Source organism: Belonocnema kinseyi, chromosome 6 (genome assembly GCF_010883055.1).
Source record: "Belonocnema kinseyi isolate 2016_QV_RU_SX_M_011 chromosome 6, B_treatae_v1, whole genome shotgun sequence".
Lineage (NCBI taxonomy): Eukaryota > Metazoa > Arthropoda > Insecta > Hymenoptera > Cynipidae > Belonocnema > Belonocnema kinseyi.
In genome coordinates, this window is record NC_046662.1 from 96,182,811 (window position 1) to 96,202,094 (window position 19,284).

General features: G+C 35.4%; 1 protein-coding gene across 3 annotated transcripts in view; it reads right to left on the bottom strand.

The window, feature by feature from the left end:
- Positions 1-16,331, bottom strand: part of LOC117174865 (ATP-binding cassette sub-family G member 1-like) — a 24,515-nt gene extending 8,184 nt beyond the window's left edge. For 2 of the 3 annotated variants that reach the window (XM_033364267.1, XM_033364269.1), the window contains exon 1: positions 16,088-16,331. The gene's annotated coding sequence lies outside the window, so the exon portion shown is untranslated. The remainder of the gene's footprint in view (positions 1-16,087) is intronic. The other variant, XM_033364268.1, reaches the window with a different exon arrangement.
- Positions 16,332-19,284: the final 2,953 nt, after the last annotated feature.

The following is a 19,284-nucleotide window of genomic DNA, read 5'->3' on the forward strand; positions in this document are numbered from 1 at the left end:
GAAAGAGGGAGCTCTTCTTAATATTTTGACACCAAAATCATGTCGATACACCTTACCGACTGGGAGTAAAGCCACCCACGCTTTAACTTGACAGACTGTATAGCAGGACAGGAGATATTGCTGGCAGAAAAAATTAAACAGTTGTTACTTGACACTATATTTCAATTCAATGTGGAAATACATCAGAAACAGCCTTTAGACTTTCCAGAACCATTCAGAGAATTGGACAGAAGTGAATTAAATTGTTGGAATTTTCTCGCAGAAAGACACTGATGTAGATTTTGAATATAAAAAAAAACAGCTGTTGAATACTAGAAAAACACAGACGGAGGAAAAGAAAGAAGAAAATTTCACACTGTTCAACATACATATGCTTCCGACGTTTATCTTCTGAACTTCAGTTAAGAGGGTTGTCTCAGCAAGCTGATGCTGAGTTTATTGTTGATGACCAATATCACCGTATGTGGGCTCTAGAAGCTTTCATGAATCAGAATAACAATGAAATGGTCTTTATACCTTCCAGAAATTGAACACATTAATTTAAAAAAGCTCATTACATTGTTCCGAGAAAAATAACGGAATAACGAAATTCAAAATGTTTATGACATGGATGAAAGTGGCTTCTAATTGAAGCTGCATTCAGGAAGAAGTTTAGCAGTGGAAGTTCAAAAAAAAAGTTAAGTGTGTTCTACAATCTATATATTCGACTACGCACAGCGAAACAATTGAACATATCATCAGTGTCGACATTATTTAGACCATGTAATGTATTCATAACGGCTTCAAAATCTGGGAAGCTTACATCAGGTATGCGAAGCTAATTTTATATTTTCCTTTATTTTTATAACTTGGAACGTCTTTTTACTTAAATTTAATAGACTATTTCAATAAGTGGGTAAAATACGTATTTTTTCCTATTACTTGGAGTAAAAGTTTGTTGTTATTGGATTCATGGACTGGTTATTATACTTAAAGGGTAGGCGCAGAAGTACATGCTGATAAAACTGTCATACCTAAAATTATTCTAAAAGGAACTACATGTATGATCCAGCCATTAGACGTTTTTGGATTTCGAGTGTGGAAAAATTTTGTTAAACGCTTTTTCGATTATGTTTTATCACATAATTATGACATACATCTCCACTTGAGGAACGATTTTGCGTTTAGGGGATCTTCACAATTAACATGTACATATTGTGATAAAACACAGGTTATTAGATGTTCCTGATGTAAAAAATCATTGTGTCCAAAACATTTCTTTCACAATCACCATATGTGTAATAAATATAAAGAATAATATATCGTAGAATGTACGTAGAATGTATCGTAGAATCTACAACATATTATAGGAAATAAATAAACTGCTGTTCCATTTTTTATACCAGACTAATTAATTTGCAACACTTAAAATGTGGCATGAATGTGAAACGCGCTTTGAAGGTCGTTTAACTCCTTTGAATAAGAATAGGGCTGCCCCATTTTGATATACTCCGATACCTTATATTATCCCAATGTTTCCATTCTTGAAGATAATTTTCCACCTCTACCATTTAGCTGGAACTGTTAAAAATGTTTAAGAAAATACAAATTTAAATTAAGATTAGTTTACCCTCTTTAAATATAAAACTGAGTGTAAAAAAATAAATAACGTCTTGTATTTTTTGTACCACAACATCAATCAGTCAGAAATAAAATTTGACTTGAATGCAAATGAGGAACTTTTGTGGAGTTGGTTAGAAAAGAAATGTTTTACTTACACCCCAACCACACATACCCCAAGCTCATCAACACGAAATTAACAAATCCTGAACCTACAAACCCACAAACCCCAAGCCTAAATTAATGCACCCAAACCCTAAGCTTATGTCCACAAGTGTCAAGTCCAAAAATCGTATGCCTTCAAACCTTCTCTAATCTTCATTATTCTTGTTGAATTGATTGAAAATAGAGTATTAGTTTTCTGTCGTAATAGTAAATCTATGTATATGTAAATATTTTGTCTCCGTAATATATCGTTTGAGTTGATCGTCAATTGTTTATCGTCCATAGTTACAGTTAAACGCCACACTCTTGTTCCTTGTTCTGTCAGTGAGTTTAAACTTGGAGTGGTTGGGTTTGATTTCTATAGATTTAATGTTTTCGTTAGCTTAGATTACGTTATACTTTTGGACTAAAAAAATAATGTGTTTAAAGAATCCAGAAGATTTCTGTTCTTTTTGTGAAGAATTTGTATTGAAAAAATACCAAAAGATTTTTTCAGATCATTATAAAAATATGTATGAATCTCGATGAAGAAATAGCAGAAATTGATAAATCGTTACATAATGAAAATAACCAATCAGATCTTCAAGAACCCGACAAATTAAACTTTAGTGGAAACGGAAGTCCGAGTGGCAAAAATAAAAAAGTTGCCACTTTGTTTGATCAGCAAAAACTTAATGATCTTGTGAGAGTTAGGTCTCTCAAAAGAAAATGCTGAACTTCTCGCATCTAGGCTTCAAGAAAAAAATCTTCTTGAATCAGAAACTAAAGTAACATTTTATAGATCAAAAGATGAACCTTTCAGAAAGTATTTCTCACGTGAAGAGCGATTAGTTTACTGTAACAATATTAAAGTTTTTATTTCTGAATAAGATTACAGCACTTATAATCCTGATGATTGGCGACTGTTCCTTGACTTCTCACAAAAGCTTTAAAGCAATTTTATTGCGTAACGGTGATAAATACGCATCACTTCCTGTAGCTTATTTCAGATGTTTGAAAGAGAGCTACGGTGATATTCGATTTTTTCTTCTTAAACTAAAATGTGATAAACATAACTAGCAAATATGTGGCGATTTAAAAATAATAACTATAATTCTTGAACAACAGAATACTTTGACCACCATTACATATAAAACTAGGTTTGATTAAATAATTCATTAAAGCTTTGAAATTCAGTAGCAGTGATGCTTTCAACCATCTCTTCATCAAATTTCCAAATTTATCTCAAGGAAAAATTGACGGAGGAGTTTTAGAAGGGGCACAGGTAAGAAATCTTCTAAAATACAAAGAGTTTCAAAACAAAATGACTACTCTTGAAATTGCTGCTTTAAAAAGTTTAAAAATGTTCTTTCTAAATTTCTAGACAATAATAAAGATCTAAATTACAAAGAAGCTGTTGGTTAAATGCTGGATGCATACAAAAATTTGTGATGTTAAATAAACTCTAAGATTCATTAGCTTCATCCCCATCTTGATTTTTTCCCGGAAAATCATGGGGACTATAGTGAGATGAAAGGTGAATGATTTTATAAAGATCTTACGGTTATAGAACAAAGATATCAGGGTGTTTGGAACGAACATATGATTGCAGATTACTGCTGGAGTTTCAAACGTGAAACTAAAATAAAACAGAAACGAAAACTGATTCGAATATCTCTTAAGGATAAAAACACACGTTATTATGCAAAAAGGATAAACATTTAAGAACAATTGCCGTGAGAGGCAAAGGGACTCACGTTAAAAAAGCACCACAGTCGCAAGGGTTAAAAAGACTCACGTTAAAACAATGGTCGGCATGCTCCTGACCAAGTCAGGCTGCCCTGACCGGGGTGAACAACAACCTACTTTCTGGTCAGGTACCTGCGAGTAATAAATTTGCCTATAAAGGCTGAAAATTTGATAAGTATTTAGTATTAAACTGACTGTAAAGCTGATGTTTCTTGATAAAAAACTCCTGCAAATTTTCAACTTTTCTGGCAAGTAATATATCATTGGAGTCGAAAAAATTCGTAGATTATGATAATGCTCTTTTTAAGTCGCTAGATGAAAAATTAAAATTGAAAAAAATTCCTTACTTTGACATGCCTATCGACAAAAGACCCTTGCTAGAGTAAGCTCACTCACACTAAGGTACATGAATAGACAGAAAATTAGTAGAAAAAATTAGGTCGGGTGGAGCCTGTCCATACCTGAAAATTAAGCAAAAAGTTTGCCGACCACTGCGTTAAACAAGCACCCCAAAGAAAACAAAACTTACTGCGTGCACATTGTTATTTCTGGGTAACGCTAAAAGTAAGATTTAAATATTGCATTAAGGGTATTAGGTTTGATAAAAAGAGATGTTTTGGGTTCACTCGTGTAAAAAACTACGAATTGTTTGCCGACGTTTCGTGAACATTGCAGTTCACATATTCAGGGCTGACCTGAAACTGAATTATCAGGTCATGATGTTCTTAGGTATACTTTCTACGATGCCTGTGATTGGCCAGATCACCCCACCTTGCGGACTGGTCGAACTTGATTGGCCAATCAAGTCTTTTTAAAAAATCTAGGAGAACGGAAAGCCAAATCGGGCTGGTATTATATCCATTGTCCCTATTGATGTTATTAGGGTTTTTTAAGATTTCGATTGCTTCTCTATGTTTTTTTGGAAATTTGTTGTGGGTTTTTGCAATGACTCTTGTTTCATCAAATAAAATATTATGTCCTGTTTCGATATGATGTTCAGCTAGTGCTGATTGCGTGAAATGTTTTAGCCTGACTTTACTTTCATGTTCCTTCATAAGTTGGCTCACCGCTCTCCCGGTTTCTTCAATATAGACTTTGCCACAAGAACAAGGGATTTTATATACTTCTGGATCACTGAAGGGTGCCTTTTTATCTTTAGGATTATTTAGTAGTTGTCCTATTTTCGCAGGTGGTTTAAATATGGTTTGGATGTTGTGTTTGTTGAGAATTCTTCCTATTTGTTCTATGATACCTTGGATGTAGGGTATTGTGCTGGTAATTTTTCTCTCTCTTTCTTTCGTAGGTTGTGCTGACTTCTTTTTTGACTGTGTTTTCTTATTGCTTAATCAATTTGTTTGTTTGTGTAATCGTTCTTTATTAGGGTTTGTTTAACGTTTTGTAATTTCTTTTTTAAGTCATCTTTGTCTGTTATGAAGACAGCTCTGTATACAAAGGAGTTGATGACCGATTGTTTTTCAAATGGGTAATGGTGGGAGGAGGCATGTAGGTATCTGTTTGTATGCGTGGGTTTTCTGTAAACTTCATGTCCTAATGTTTTATCAGATTTTTTGTAAACTAATACGTCCAAGAAAGGCAATTTTCCGTTTTGTTCTATTTCCATGATGAACTGGATATTAGGATGTAATTGATTGATAAAATCAAAAACTTATTTAGTTCATCTCGTTCATGTCGCCAGATGACAAATGTGTCATCATCGTAACGGAACCAGAATTCTGGTTTCAGTTTGGCTTGGTTGAAGATTTTAGTTTCGAGATGTTGCATAAAGATATTGGCTATTACAGGTGAGATTGGGGATCCCATTGCTGCCCCTGAGGTTTGTTCATAGAATTCGTTATTGAACGAGAAGTAAGTATCATTGAAACATTGTTCTATCAAACGTACAAGCTCGGAAGGGAAGTTTGTGAAAGATTTAATAATATCAATTGTATCCGAGATTGGTACTTTTGTAAAAAGAGATACTATGTCGAAACTCACTATTATGTCAAATGAGTTTTGGAAGTGAGTGATGGAGTTTCCTGTAAAAGGATTTAGTTTTGCAGCATGGAAACGTGCTAGGTTGTAAGTTGGTGAGTTTATTGCGCTGACGATCGGTCTGAGTGGAATGTTTTTTTTGTGAACTTTTGGGAGCCCGTAAAGTTTTGGAGAGATGGGATTAGTAGGTATTAAGTTCGATATTGTTTGGCTGTCAAGTTTAGAGACTTTGAGAAGAATCTTTGTTTTACTGACTATTGTTTTTGTGGGGTCGTTTTTAAGTTTTTTGTGTGTATCGTCAGTTAGAAGGTCCATGATTTTGTTGTTATAGTCTTCTTTATTCATTATTACTGTTGTGTTGCCTTTATTTACGGGTCATGTTATAATATCTTTATTTTGATTGAGTTCTTTAATTGCGGTTTTTCCTGTTTTTGTTAAGTTCGAGGATGGAACTTGAGCTTGGCGTAAAATGTTGGAAAAGTTTGTAAGATTACAAAATAAAATTATAAATATACAGCGACATCTTACATATTACTTTTGATACCGCCGAGTACAATAGGTGCGTAGACTTGGGAGTTTTGAGCTTAGGATTTGTGGGCAGTAACATCAGTCGCCCCTGACTTTGGCTAGTCAAGATAGCTGAGGGCTTAATTCCCCAATCCCAGCTGTATCGCGACCCTCACCCAATGCGATTTCTTATCCCTCTTCTTAACGAGGGCGACCTCTAGCGACTATCGTGTGCTCCCTATGCAGGATACTTCCTGCACCGACGTTGAGCAATACTGATCGCATGGCTATACTTTTTCCCATGTACTGCAGGTACTATGCAAACTCTCCATAACCTGAAAGCAACTGCGTTAAGTAAAACGTCAGTTGACCGTGGAACCGTTCCAACCATGCTAATTTAAACGCATTTTTAGGTCCAGCTCGAAGATCGCGCATATGCCCCACTTCTCGTGTGGCGCATTCCAGGCTTCATGAACTGACCATGACAGGCTATGACTGTGGACCTGCCCTACCAGAAGCCGTACTGATCGTCTGCCAATACCATTTCGGACTTCACGTCGGTCCTTAATCTCTTTTGAATGAGCCGTTTAATGAGCTTGCTCATTGTGTGAAGCATGCACAACGGCCTGAAGGTTATGTGGGTTTAGGGTACACGGAATTAAGGTTGGTGGGTTTCGGATGTGTAGATTTGGGGTATATAAGTTTAGGTTGTGTGAATTTGGAGTGAGTGTAAGGGTTTGGGGTCTGTAGATTTGGGGTTTGTGCGTTTGGGATTTGTACAGAGCTTGAGGTTGGTGGATTTGGGGTGTGAGGGTTTGAGGTGTGTGGGTTTTGGGTTTATGCAGAGTTTGAATTTGGTGGGTTTGGGGATTCTGTGTTTGGCACTTGTGGGTTTGGAATGTGTGGTTTTGGAGTGGTTGAGTTTGAGATATATGAGTTTGAGGTTTATGAGCTTGTGGTTTCTGAGCTTATGATTTATAGGGTTGCGATTAGTATACTTGAGGTTTATCAGTTACATGCATGTGAGCTTGGGGTATGTAGGCTCGGGATTGGAGGCCTCGAGTTTTGTGGGTAGTTGAATGAAGAAAGGATGGATGAAAAACTAACGAAACAAAGAGTAAAAAACATGATAATCTTACATTTGTAAATCTGAAGCTTTTTTTAATTTAATCTAAATCCTGACGTGCTGGCACAATTCTGCGACTGGATTTCATTTTAGCGACCCAACAAAAAAATAGTACACCTATTCAGGTCCCAGTAAACTTTAAAATTACGCAAAACATGGCTCAATTACATTTTCATTAGCTGAATCAATGTCCTGATATAATTCACCAACAAAATGAAGAAAAATATTAGGAAAATTGATCAATATTGTTAGTAATGAAGGTAATCTTCATGTGGATGCAAATTAACAAAAACTCTCAACAGAAATTGAACGGATTAACCGATTTTTGTCTATCTTTTTGAAATCGCATCGGCATTAGCTAATGAACCTAATGCAGCCTATTAATAGTATGTTGCGTGACTAGTGTGAACTGACGGTCTTCTTGAAAAGAGCGTAATGTGTCCGCCAAGTGTCCACCTCCGATTTTATTCGTTCTGAAGTATGTTTTAGAGCACTAAAAAATAAGGTACACATATTTTTTATACGTGCCAGAATTCATATTTAGGGGGTGAAATCACTTTTCAAAGTTTTAGAATAATTACTTAAGAAAGAGAATTTTCAGTGAAATTAATCATTTAAAAGGCAGCGTAAATATTGTTCAGACAGTGGTCCTGTGTTGTCGAAGCGTAATTTTGTTTGGTTTTTATCGAAAGGCAAAAAAATGCAAGGAAATCAGAAATATGTCCCGTACGCATCAAGGATGTAATCCAAATGTTTTTGCAAAAAAAAAGATACCTTTCATCTCTCTTCACAGATTCTACGATACAAAATGCTGAAGAAAGATGCTTCATCAAGAATTGGAAATTGTTGAATTGCAAACGTATGGAATTACAAGTTATTCTATTTTCAAGATTTACACCTGAAGGGTATGCAATTCGCAGACTTTTTTTAGCAATTCTTTTTTCACAATTTTCAATGCTTTACAATGAATGTGCTGCTGCTTAGGATTGATGAAATATTTTGCTTTAACATTCATCTCTTGTACCATAGTTCAGTGTCACTGTTTTTTCTAAAAATTAAAATATCATTCACAGAATTTGGATATTAGCATATATTTCGAATAGCGATCCATCTCGAACTAATCTGAACTATTCTGAATCATTCCAAAATTTGTATCCGAACTAATCACTCACTTTTTAATCGTTTTCAATCCATGCGTCCACATCAACTTATATCCGAACCCAATCTAAACCCTGTTTCCATTCTTCTCAATCCTTACGGCTTGTATCTAATCCGAATGAATCCCAGTTGATTTAGTTAGTTTATAGGCGGGCTCAGAGTCCCAATGGGGTCCCCCGGCGCTCAAGCTGTGAAGCCATGAATGGGGCCTAAGGGTTCGTTGTCAAAGGATTCCTAATGCCAGGTACTGACATAATACATGTATGGATGTTGCATCATCTTTGTCACATTTCCTCCACTCTGTCATGGGATTTCCTGGCTATGTCGATACGGTATGTATAGCCCAGGATGGCTTCCGCCTTTCGACAACACTAGGTTTCTTCCTAGTATTCACGGTGCTTCTTCCGAATCCAGTCATATGTATTCACTTGCTACGCCGGTTTTTGCTAGCTGATCCGCTTTTTCAGTTCCCTTGATGTCTCTGTGACCAGAAACCCATATAAGGGTCAAATTTTTATTTTCTGTTAGTTACTTTAATAACTTTTTGCATTCCGAAACCAGCTCTGATTTTATTTCTGATTTTTCAATAGCAGTGAATGTCGTTTGGCTGCCAGAGTACATTGTAATCTGTCAATAATAAATCTCTTCATCTGCCATTGATTTTTATGCTTCCTCATACTGTATGGTGGGAGTTTGCGTCACAGCCCAGCAGCAAAAGAATCTTATTCTCCTAGCGGTGCTGAATTAGAGCTTCACCCTCTTTAAATGCTGTAGAGCATCTCTACGTCATCCGAGGAATAAGCCAAGGCGATCTACACCTCTAATATTTCTTCGCTACTGTTTTTGAGTCTCGTCTTAATAACAATGAGCTCCCTGGAGCCTGTTTTAAACCACCGAGGCACCCTTGCTGAGGTGCAAATCTATCTGCATCGTTGAAATCCACGTCTCAGTCATTAGTAGACTAATTTGAGACGACTCTTGAAGTCCGTCCTCCCTTTGCCCGTAGGCCGAGCAGAAAGAGTGGCTCCAAATTAAGCTGTGATACCTAAGGCCCCTAGTGAAGATCCTTGACTGTGGTTTGAGAGCCAAAATGTGAAAACTTAAAATTTCTGAGCATTGTTACTGTTTTTTTTGTTTACAGAGATCCTAGTAATCTTTTCTTCAACCACTTCAACTTGGATTTTGTAAACGATTTCAGTGATCCCCTTTACTTCTGGTACGGTGGCTTCAGAGGAGCTGTTCCCCTTTTGGCCCCTGGTTAGATCTTCATTATTTTATTAGTTGTTTTGTTTTTCTAGGCTACATTGGTCCCGCGAGTAGCTAGCAAAATAAAGAACACCCCATGCAGAACCCTACTTGCAGGGGGTGGGTCTATATGTTTAGAGATTTGACCTAGTATCTCAAAGTCTCCGTTAAGATACCTTCTTTTCCGGGTGAAAATATTTGGTCTTGATTTTGTCTTGAGTACAGACTAACCCAAGACATTCAGTCAGAAATTTTGCATTATTATTTATAAATATTTCTTTTTCTGTCACCCTTTAAAAATTTCTGTCTAAACTATAACTGTTTCTTCCCTATCTTCAGAAAAAAAATATTACCATTTTAAAATGTTATTTATATTAATTTGAATTTATAAATAAACAAAACTACATTTTTCCTTTAAACGTATACTGTTTTTCCCCTCTAATTCGAAATATAGTGGTTTTCTAACATTTTGAAAAAGACTTTATTTTAGACGCCTTATAAAAGCATAAATTTTTAAATATCCCGCACCATTGTCACTTTTTCGATCAATTTCAAAATGTTAATATTTGAAAAATCGGATACTGAGTTAGTTTAGAGAAGTCAAGTCTCAGCTCTCTTTAGAAATCCCTTAAAATGTCATCAGTTTTCACGTACCACCAGAACTGTGTTCTAGTGTTTACCACGCTCGCCCAGAAACGTCAAAGCTGATGGCAGAATACGAGTCCAAGCCTCAATGGATCCGTAAAGACGAAGCTTCAGTCCGCAAACTTCATAGCCAGGAATAGTCTTTTCTTATATACATATAAGAAATTTTTTTCCAGATTTTAATTTTGTAATCCGGCATTTTTTTCGCAGTAAGGAGCTGTCCATAAACTACGTGGCCAGATTTTGGTCACTTTTGAGCCTTCCACCCCCTCACGTAGTCTATCGTAGCTATTTTTCAGCCCCCCCCCCCCCCCCCCCCCCCCCCCCCCCCCCCCCCTACAACCCCTAGAAAACCATGTGTTTTTATGAGAAACATTTTCTTAACAAAATTATTTAAAAATCAAAGTTTAACATTTTTATTCGTATAAGTCATCAAATTGAATAAAAGGTGAGACTAGCCATGCATGTAAATCATCTATTACAGGCAAACAATTTTCTTCAGCTTTTTGACAATCGAGTTGTCCAGTGCAATGTAAAACCACGTACCGCAGATGAACCGCCCCCCCCCCCCCCCCCCCCCCCCCCCCCCCCCCTCCCATCCATGTAGCTCATTGTAGTATTTCAGTGGCCCCCTTCGCCCCGCGGGACAGTCAGCGTCGTTTATGAATGACCCGTAAACTTTGCTGTAAAAAAATATGATTGAAAACTTTATCGGTTAACGTCTCGTGATCTATTATATTTCGAAGCATTATACCTGTTTTTGTCTGTGATTCGGATTGGAATATTTCTTCAAAATTGGTCTTTTTGGTTTAATTCTATTCTTTTTCTGGATTTACATTTTATATTACTTCAATTTTGCACATTTGGAATTGAAATTTTCTTGACTTTCAATATATATATGAGTGTATTAATGTGTTTTCGGAGAACCTTAAACAGGGCGATTTTAACGACTCTCGGATATGACGTAGTCGTAAGTCGACCCTTACATTATCTTGTACTTTCCATAAAAGTTTCGTGGCAACTATGAAAGAGAGCGGTCTTTTATATACTCGGTTTGGGAAAAAGCAAAATAGAAAATTTTCAATTTGGTATAAATGCACTTTCTTAAAATTGTGCTTCGATATGCAGTTACTGGGAAATCCGGAAACGTACTTAAAGATAAGTAATTCATAGCAATTCATTATAATTTCACGATAAAAAAAAACAAAGGAAATTTAAACCTACAAACTAAAAATAACGCCGAGATTTTGAACCGGGGTTTTGAACTACAAAATAGCCTCGGAAAAGACTGAAACTTTTAATGACAAAAGGCATGAGTGCGGAAAATCTAAAGGTCATGTTTCAGGCGACGAATGGAGACTGGGTGTTTGGAATGCTAGAGGAGTAAATGATCTCAAGGTATAAGAATTGCGTGAAACTATGGACGTGAAGAAACTAGATATTTTATGTGTGCCCGAAACAAAGAAAAAGCGATGCGAAACTAAAGACATAAAAAACGGCGTGTTGAAAGGCGGATTTGAAATATGGTCAGGAGTAAACTGTGAATCACATGGTAAACAAGGAGTAGATCTGATTTTGAATGAAAGAGCAAAGCAGCATCTCGGAGACCATGGTTTCGTGTCTCCCAGACTGCTGTGGGCTTGAATGAAAGTAGGAATCAGAAGACTATTTATTATAGCATGCTACGCGCCGGTTGATAGTGATCCTAGAGAAGTAAAAGACGCCTTCTGGGACACTTTAAATGACACAATAAACATCTACGAACATGGGGAAAGAATAATTCTACTAGGAGACATGAACGGTTGGGTGGGCATCCAAAATCAGGATACAGAAAGAGTATTAGGTAATTTTGGGGAGCCAAGAACAATTTATAACGGAGATAAACTAGTTGGTCTATGCTTAGAAAGGGGTCTGTTTATTACAAATACTTAGTTTAGGCATAAAATGATCCACATGTACACCTGGTCTAAAGGAAATAGCCGCAGTATAATTGACTTTGTTGTTGCGGATGAAAGACTAAGGGAGTTAGTCAAAGATACAAGAGTTATGAGGGGTCCTGAATGCAATACTGATCATTACCTGCTGATCTCAAAAATTAACTTAGGTCGGGGTTGGAGAAAAAAGAGACCCAAGAAAGCAAAACAAACGCGAATCAAAATTGAGAACCTACAGAAACCGGATGTGCGAATAGATTTCCAAAATAAGATAATCGAAAGCATAGATAGGGCTAAATGGGAGGACCGTATTAAAAACAAAGATATAGAGGGCGCCTGGACAATGTTACGAGATATCCTTGTTAAATGTACGATCGAAGTGTGTGGTACCGCAGTTGTAGGAAGAATTTCTGGTGATGCGTGGTGGAATGATGAAATTCAGGCTGCCCAAAAAGCAAAAAGAGAAGCGTACAAGAGAACTTTGAACATCGCAGGTCTTAGCAATGAGGAAAGAAGTAGACGTAGAAATGATTATAGACGCGAAAACAGGCTACTTAAGCGATTAGTTAAAGATAGTAAAGATACAATTAGAGCAGAACAGATAAAAATACAAAACGACTTTGAAGGAAGCAGGAAACTACTTTATAAAAAAATTAAAGGAAACAAAAGTACAGAAATTGTCAACATGAAAAATAGTAGGCGGGAAATGGTATATGATGCAGACGGAATACTAGAGGCTTTCAGAGACTATTTTAGGAGACAATTCGGAGATGAAGCTATAGGACACCACAACTGCGATGTTGAACACGATGCGATGGAGAAAAAGTCTGTGTCACTGAGGTTAGGGATATAATTCAGAACTTGAAAAACGGTAAGGCTGCCGGGGTAGACGGTATTAACGCTGAAATGCTTAAACACGGTGGCGCGTGCATACCACATAGACTGTGCGAATTGATAAATTTATGTTTCGAGATGGGAGACGTCCCAGACGATTGGAATGAAGCTATTATCGTACCAATGTACAAAAGAAAGGGAGATAAAAGCGAGTGCAATAATTACAGAGGGATTAGCTTATTAAGCACCGTAAGTAAAATATATTCAAAAATACTTATTCGTAGGGTAATGAAAATAGCAGAAGCAAAGATTTGGGAAGTCCAAAGTGGGTTTATGCCAGGAAGGTCATGTACGGATCAAATATTTAGCTTAAGGCAAATAACAGAAAAAAGTTTGAGAGTAGGAAAAAAGTTTTCTGTGCATTTGTTGACCTAGAAAAAGGTTTTGTCAAGGTCGATAGAAGTAAACTTTGGGAAGTCCTGAAAGAGTATGGAGTCAATGGATGAATCCTACAAGCTATAAAAAAAATATATACAGGTAGCAAAGCGAGTGTAAGAGTGAATGGGAAACTTAGTGACTTTTTCGATATTATTCAATGAGTTAGACAAGGATGCGTTATGTCTTCATGGTTATTTATATTATTTATGGACAAGTGTTTAAGAATGGCTCTCTTCGACGAAGAGGGTGTGGATCTCGAAACAGTAAGGGTACGTGGGTTAGCGTTCGCAGATGATAAGGTTGTTATGGCAGAGTCTATCGAAGACCTACCAAGAATGCTGAATAAACTAGATGCAAGCATGAAGAGCATGGAACTCAAAATTAACGCAAATAAAACAAAAACTATGGTGTTCGAAGGAAAGAGTGAGAAAACACTATGCAATATTTTATTAAATGATGAGAGAATTTAACAAGTTGAAAAGTTCGTATACCTTGGTAACTTATTTACTAGGGACGGGAAGATAGATGAGGAATTAGATACACGAATAAATGAAGGTAAGAAGGTTATTGGTAGGGCAGGTCCCCTTATTAGAAGTAAAAATATATCAAATAAAGCTAAAATGGCAATAAATAATTCTATATTTGTACTGACTGTACTATGCGGTAGCGAGACATGGACTTATCAAGAAAAAGATAAGAGTAAAATTAACGCAATTGACATGAGATTCATGCGCACAATATGCGGGAAAACCCTAATGGACAAAGTAAATAACGAGATAATTCTAAAAGAATGTGGTGCAGAAGAGACGGTAGTAGACACATGGGAAAGAAATCGTTTAAGATGGTTCGGACACATTGAGAGAATGCCAAACGAACGACTAACGAAACAAGTGCATCGAGGTAAAGTAAATGGCAGCGTGCCCAGAGGTAGACCGCGGAAAGAATGGTTAGAATGTGTGAATGAGACCCTAGTTAGAAGAGACCTAAGAAGTCACAGAAACACGAAAGCCTGCATGAAAAAATGCATGGACATAAAAGAAGCTAAAGAAGTATGCCAGGACAGGAAAGTATGGCGGCAAATAGTTAATAAAAAGAGGGTCAGTAGAGTGAATGAGGCCTGAAAAAAAAACCTTGGCTACTAATGGACCCAAGTGGGGAACCTTACATAACGACTTCGTGAGGTTCTTCGCTTGGGGTGATTGCTAGAGAGATTGATCAGCAAACTGTGTCGGAGCAGTGTTGCGGAACGAACGTGTTATTTACTTAAATAGCACGATAATTCTGGATCAATCTGAAAAATCTCTATCCCTTCCACACACTACTCCTTTCCCCTACCGAGCGAGTCACGCCTACCCCGAAAGGGAAATGGCTTAATGGTGTAATAATAATCCAGATCTCCCTTCAGAAAATACTTGTAAAATACTTGTATGTGATTCGAATCTGAACTGCTGCCATCTGGTAGAGAATTTGCAAATTTGTGATAAAAGTGAATTTCTATAGTAATAGTGAAGTGACGAGCAATTCTTTAGTGTGCACTGTTCCTGATTATATGACACTGTGTATAACCTAATATTCCTTATTTTATGATTAAATAGTAAAATATTCTACTATTTTTCAAAAGTGGAAAAAATATGCTCGGAACAGAAAGTTTCTTATTGGCACAAAAATTTTCCAGACTAGAAACTTTAAACACGGCATGATTTGCCGGCGCTCAGTACTTAGCTAAAAGAATATTGCGAAAACAATAGAAACAGATTTTCAGATGATACAAAGACAACCAAAATTTATCAAATGAGAAAGATGCACTAGTAACGCAAGAAATTAAAATACTATACAATACAATCACTTTTCACTTATGCCTAACCTCTATCGAAAAATTTTAAGATTTCAAATATTATTTCAAATTTGGATAAGGAGTATCCACATATGTCGCCATGCTTTAGGGGTTCGTTATATATTTTATTTTAATTTGTTTGATTACACATAATTTTCGAGTAATTCGAGGACTAATTTTAAACAAATTTCATTACGACACTTTTGATACTCGTTTAGTTTATTCAGATCAAAAGCCAAACCCATTTTGGAAACCATTTAAATTTTATCTGTTTTCACGTATCTCTCACATTTTTCGACAATGTTAAAAAAAATTCAAATTTGCAATTACTACTACTGGGTCAGTTTAGGGTGAAAGATGATCGCCTCTTTTAGAAAACCCTTCATTTAATTTTTTGCAGTTCTTACGAATGTATCATTGTTTTCGAGAATTTTCAACATTTAGAAAACTAAACACTTTGGACTTTTTTTTAACATTACAACGTTGTAGAAAAAATAGCTTTTAATATAAAATAGAAGAAAAAAATATATTTGAGGTTATACAGTTTCCTAATTATTCATAGAAAACTGTAAATACGCATTCATAAAACTCTGGAGAAATCATTTTTCTACAAAAAATGATTTGACAAACTAAGAAAAAGTAATATTGCATTTTTGGGATATAAATTTTCCTAATTCTTCTCCTAGAATTGTATTTATTTGCGAGGCTATGTATACAGAATCGTAATTTTCTTTTTAAAAACGGTGAAACTAAGCATTATTTTACAACAACGTTACATAAACTTTTACTCTACTTAGATTTATTTCTATGACCTTCATTTAACAAACATAAAAATTATAGACAAGTAATTAAATATTTAAAAAAAACACGGGAATCACTTACTCTGAATGGGAAACAGAAAGTTGTAAATGCGTATGTCACAAAAATCCTCTAAATGTTATATGAACTATGCATCTTATCACGCAATTATTTTAAGATTTACACTCATCAGTTGTTTAGTTTTGACGTTTTAAATAACGTACGTATAACTCCCTATCACTCCGGATCTTCCATTGATAACATTTAATTCATAACTGTCAATGAGGCAACAATACGAGCTACCAAGGCAGTCCAAGAAATACTGTTCTGTTATAATCAAATAGATATTATGAACTAAAGAAGAAAATCTTTAAATGGATTATGACGTCACTATTTGATTTACTGTTTTTCTAGAAAAAAATCAAAGGAAAAAAACAAATAATTATCAGATCATTCTAGCAGTTTCGTGATAAATATAAAAACAAAAACATTATAATTGATGTCTCTCAGAAAGAAGTATCAAATAAATTACACCTGTGTAAATGAAAAATTCTGACATATGAGTCACATAATAATTAGATAATTATAGTTCGAGAGTCGTTTATACTTTGCAATCAATACATCATTTTTCATTACACTATTATGTCTTTCAATATGAACTTTTTCTTCACTATACATGTTAACATTTAATTTAAAAAAAAACCTTTCATACTTTGTTAAATCCATTCCTACTATTAATGACTTTTTTAAACATTCAAAATTATTCATTAGATATTTCGTATGGTCTAATAAAATTCAATTTTATTTCAGATTTATTGTCTTTTAATTTGAATTTCAAATCAAATTAGCGGAGAAAAATAGAGCAAAACCTGTATTCGTTATGACGACAGAAACAACAAGAAGCATATCAGAATAAATTATTCATATTATTAAAGTACTAGTTAGAGACTTTTACAATTATTCACAAGCAACTAAAAATTATTCTTTATTTGGAAGAACATTTTCTAAAAAAGAAACATAAACTTAAAGGGTCACATTGTGTCATAAAATCGCACAATTTGTTTAAATGTTAATCTGCTTGAAACATACATATGATGAAAATAAAATCAAGGAAGTTTAAATTTCAATCTATAATGAAAAATTTGCCCTTTTGTTGCTTTTGTTCTTAAATACAATAATAACTGAAAACAATTTTTACATTCTCATCAGAGAAGGTATTAGATTTGTGAAAAATTGTACACTCCAGTTTATGTCAAATGTCTACGTTTTGAGACCCCTTGAATTTAAAAAACAAATTTTTACGAATGTGTCTGTCTGCATGTGTATTTATACGTCTGCTGTCTGTTTCCGCAATAACTTTTGAAAAAATAAATCCATTAGATTGGCCTTTTGTACACTCTTTTAGTGTCCAAAACTAAAAGTCAAGGTCGTTAGCCAGCCATTTTGGATCAAAAGTCAAAAAGTGAGCGCATTTTGAATATCTTTGAGACCACTTTTTTAAAAATTCAAAAATCCTCTACACGGATTATCTTATTTTTTGGTTCATTTGTCAGACTAAACAAAATGGCCGCAAATTCTTGGCGCCTGTTTCATTGCGACACCATAAAAAGCTTGCACAAGAGCTAAAAAACTCTGTAAGAACGTCAGCCATCTTGGCTTGTCTTCATTCATGATCCCGAATCAGATAATTATGAACTCAAAATTCGATCATTCATTCCGGCTGATCAAAATGCTCTTGTTTCCGATATCATTTTTGTTGCATATCAAAATGATATTGATTTCAGTATCATTTTGAACACTTTTTTTAGTGTGATGTAATTTAATACGTATTCTATGAGAACTTTTTTAAAATTTAAATTTTATGAATGACGAAAATAATTCAAAGTGGTAAGTCAACGACCCGTGTGCACCGGGTCGCGCACCAGGTAATTTAACACGTATTCTACGAAAAGTTTTTAAGAATTAAAATTGTCCCAACAGCCAAAATAACTAAAAATTGTGAGTCGAAGATCCGGGTGCACCGGATCGATCGTGAGGTAGTTTGATAAGTATGCTACGAGACCTATTTAAAAATTTAGATTTTGTGAATAATGAAAACAATTTCAAATGGTGAGTTGACGACCCGAATGCACCAGGTCACGCACCACGCCTACCTCACGCTTACGCCACGCTTAACCCATGGTTAACCCACCCTCACCCCACGCTCACCCCACACTTACCCCTCGGTTAGCCCACGCGTATGCCATTGTTGAGCCATGGTTCACCTATTAAACCTTTCCCTCGTGGGCTCTTTCAGTGTCCTCAACTAAAGGTTAAGTTCTTCAGCCATCCATTTTGGATAAAAATTTTTAAAGTGAGCGCATTTTGAATACTTTTGAGACAACTTTTTTCAAAATTCAAAAATTCTCTGCACGGATATTCAAAGTATTAAAAAATACAAACAATTTATCCTGATAACTTTTTTCACAATACCAGAAATTACCAGAGTTATAGCATTTATAAAATTCCAAAAAAAAAGGAAAATGAACATTTTAAGCTAAATAACGCACGATATGAAAAAAGTCAAAAGAAGAAAAAATTTTAATTTGGAATGCCCTAAAATATTATCATAAAAACTTGTTGAAATGCTTTGACCTTTAGCCTAGCGCGCCACTGTTAGTTCTCGCCTTTCGCGCTCGATAATGTATTTACCTCGCGCTACGCGCTCGATCTTTGTGCATAGAATTTTTAATACTAAAGGTAAAAGCATCGACAACAGTACTTTGGTGATTCTAAATTCTCTTTTGTTTAAGCTCCTTCGGCTTTAACGAACACATTCTCATCACGTATCTCGTGCTTCGCACTCGACTTTATTCCTGAAATTTTATATCATTCCCATAAATGTATATTATTATAATATATTACTTACATTGGTATTAAAACAGACATAGTTTGATTGTCCCATTAAAAAAGACGCATTCTTAAAAAAAATTGTTATTAAACATTTAGTGCAATTTTTGTCGTTTTTCCATAAATTGAATTTGCTGATTTCCAATGTTTTTTTTATGATTTAAACTTTACGCATAAGGTCTACTGAGCAGCCTTGCAGATAGTAACTTTTAAATTATATATATATAATTAAAAATTTGTCATAAGGACAACCGCAGGATTTCGCCGGAAGCGGGTGCTAATCTGAAAATTTGCACCCGCTTCCAGCGAAATCGCCGTAAAATTTCAGCCATAACCACGTCTCACAACCGTGAGATAGGTGGTTACAGTCTGTAAAGGAATCAATACGACGA